A 3352-nucleotide genomic window follows, 5' to 3' on the forward strand; every position below is an offset into this window, starting at 1 on the left:
GTAAGTCCGCAGACATTCCGCTGTGCCACTGGGGGGGGGGGCGAATAGATGGTGACATAAATAAACAGTAAAATTAACAAGCTCTTAAGAGAAAATATCTTGCATAACCCTAAAATTAAACGAAATTTAATGGTATAATTATTCGAACTGTTATTCTCGTCTTTATTATGTCCATTATTATTTTCACAACGTTTCGACCAGTGAATTATCCGGCCGTCGAAATGTTGTGAAGATAATAATACACATAATAAAGACGATAATAATAATAGTCCGAATAATTCTACCATTAGTAATACTAACACATCGTCTCAATCATTCCGGAAAACGAAAGTTTTCTGAAATAATTAAATTGTCAAGCCACCTATAAACACAAAATGATACATATCGATATTAAGTTGCAAAAGGCGTAACGCCGAAGCAAGCAAAGCATAAAGTGTGTGTGTGTGTTTTTTGTGAAGGAGGGGAGAGGGAGGGGGTAGTGTCTATGAAACATTCCCAAATTGATTGACTGACTTTACAGACGTCACTCGTAAGTGGATGAATGCGGGTAAATTGTCATAAGAATATTTAAAACAACATTCTATCTGCACCTCATCTGTTATAGACCCGCCATCAACGAGATTCTCTGTTCAATCCAGAGTTTCATAGGCCTTACTAGAAACCTTTGTTCTATCGGTCGTTTAAAATACTGTACTTTTCTAGGCTAATAAGTGTGGTGATGCATCAATGTATTGGGGCGATAATTATTTGACTTTAAACTAGCCTTCAGTCGTTAAGATTTTATTTTATTTTTTGTAGCTGCATTAGGCCGGGTTATAGTAACTTGTTCGGTCTTATTGTAATTCTTTTGGAACTAATCAGCCATCGAAAAAAATAATAGTGTATAGAATAAACTTAAGCTAACTTCATATTTTGTCCAAACCAGGAAAGTTAACAAATAAGTATTTAAATCCTAAAAAAAAAAGAGCTCAAACTAAAGCTATGTTAACCCTAGAATTATCGATGAGTTATTACCATCGGCTTTCAAAGCACATTTTCTAAAATATTTATGCACAAATTACCGGTGAATTCCTTTAAAATATGCCCCTCCAGGGGCACAGCGGCATGCCCGCAGACTTACAACGCTAGAAATCGGATTTCTATACGCATGGTGGACAGAGCACAGATATCTCATTGTGTAGCTTTGTGCTTAAGCTACAAACAAACAAATCTTAAAAGTGTTTGAGTCAATAATGATTTTTATAAAAAAAAATACTATTAAATATTGTAAATAATTCCTCTTATTATTGTTGGGGCCGCCTGTATATTTTACATGGAAAATTAAAAAAAAAAAAACGTTGTAACAAAAATACCATTAATATTGCAAATAACCCATCTAACTATTGTTGAGGTCTCCTGAATGTCTTACATAGAAAATCAGGCACACTAAAAGTATTTTAACAAAAATACCGGTAATAATCCCACTAACTACCGATATGTAAGTATGTATCCTACTTAGCAACTATTTAGTTTGGACTCGGCATGACCCATGGTGGTTAGGGCGCATGACTCGCAATCTGAGGGTCGCGGGTTCGAATACCTGTCCCACCAAACATGCTTGCCCAGTGAGCCAGGGGGGCGTTATAAGTGACGGTAAATCCCACTTATGGTTGGTAAAAGTGTAGCCCAAGAGGGTGGATGGTGATGACTAGCTGCCTTCCCTCTAGTTTTTCACTGCTAAATTAGGGACGGCTATCGCAGATAGCCCTCGTGTAGCTTTGCGAGAAATTCACAACAAACCAAACCAATTTATTTGCTAGTCCTTTCTTTTTTTTATTGTGAGTGCTGTAAATAACAAAAACATAAGATACTTAACGCAATATATGTGAGGTCTATCAGCAGAGAATGGTATAAAAACAAGTCAGTAATCTGACGGTTAAAACAATAACTGAGATACTAGTATAAAAACATGTATAAATTAAAAACTTGAATCACAGAGATTTATATAAAGACTTATGATTTATATAGGAATGCCGAAGATTAGCCACTAGGATGTGTATGATGATATACACGAATCATGATAAAGACATTATCTCTTGTGACATAAGAATCGATCCTAGAATAAAATAAAGGAAGCCTGTTATAAATCACGAGAGAAGAAGAAGAAGAAGAAGAAATATTTTGATGTTATCAATCACGAGAGAAGAAGAAGAAGAAGAAATATTTTGATGTTATCAATCACGAGAGAAGAAGAAGAAAAAAGATTTTGATGTTATCAATCACGAGAGAAGAAGAAGAAGAAGAAATATTTTGATGTTATCAATCACGAGAGAAGAAGAAGAAGAAATATTTCGATGTTATCAATCACGAGAGAAGAAGAAGAAGAAATATTTTGATGTTATAAATCACGAGAGAAGAAGAAAAAATATGTTGATGTTATAAATCACGAAAGAAGAAGAAGAAGAAATATTTCGATGTTATCAATCACGAAAGAAGAAGAAATATTTTGATGTTATAAATCACGAGAGAAGAAGAATAAGAAATATTTTGATGTTATCAATCACGAGAGAAGAAGAAGAAGAAATATTTTGATGTTATAAATCACGAGAGAAGAAGAAGAAGAAACATTTTGAAATTAGACAAAAAAAAGTGATTTTTTGCTTGGTGTCCTAGCGGTCACTTTTTTAAAATTAGTTTTACGTGTTACCCATGTCTTGACATCTATGAGTTGAGATATATATAATAAAAAAAAACTTAAAGATGGACATGATGAAAAGTAACATTTACCAGAAACTTTTGTGAGAACATCCTTTGCCATTTAAATTCAATTTCATGAAAAATGACTATCATTTTCTGATTATATCATCAAATCCCGACACGCCTTGACCAATAAAACCAGTTTTGTTTATTGTAACATAAGTTACTTTACTTTTGTTACATTATATTCAGAGTAAAGCCAAGAAGTATCAATATCTCGTAGTTTTTGTTCATTTGACAACTATTACAAATTTATGCGAATTATTCGCGTCATTTCTGCTAAAGATGATATAACTCACTTGAAGGACATAATGATATAACTCATTTGACGGATATAATGATATAACTCATTTGAAGGATATAATGATATAACTCACTTCAAGAATATAATGATATAACTCATTTGAAAGATATAATGATATAACTCATTTGGAAGATATGATGGTATAACTCACTTGACAGATATAATGATATAACTCATTTGGAAGATATGATGGTATAACTTATCAAAAGGATATAATGATATAACTCACTTCAAGAATATAATGATATAACTCACTTCAAGAATATAATGATATAACTCATTTGGAAGATATGATGGTATAACTCACTTGAC

The 3352-nt window shown here is 32.8% G+C and overlaps 1 protein-coding gene across 1 annotated transcript in view; it reads right to left on the reverse strand.

Moving 5' to 3' along the window:
• LOC106461880 overlaps nt 1–3352 on the reverse strand; it is a gene marked incomplete at its 3' end in the record, with an annotated part of 25761 nt that overhangs the window by 10898 nt on the left and 11511 nt on the right. The window lies entirely within an intron of this gene.

The sequence above is a fragment of the Limulus polyphemus genome, unplaced genomic scaffold (genome assembly GCF_000517525.1).
Source record: "Limulus polyphemus unplaced genomic scaffold, Limulus_polyphemus-2.1.2 Scaffold1051, whole genome shotgun sequence".
NCBI lineage: Eukaryota > Metazoa > Arthropoda > Merostomata > Xiphosura > Limulidae > Limulus > Limulus polyphemus.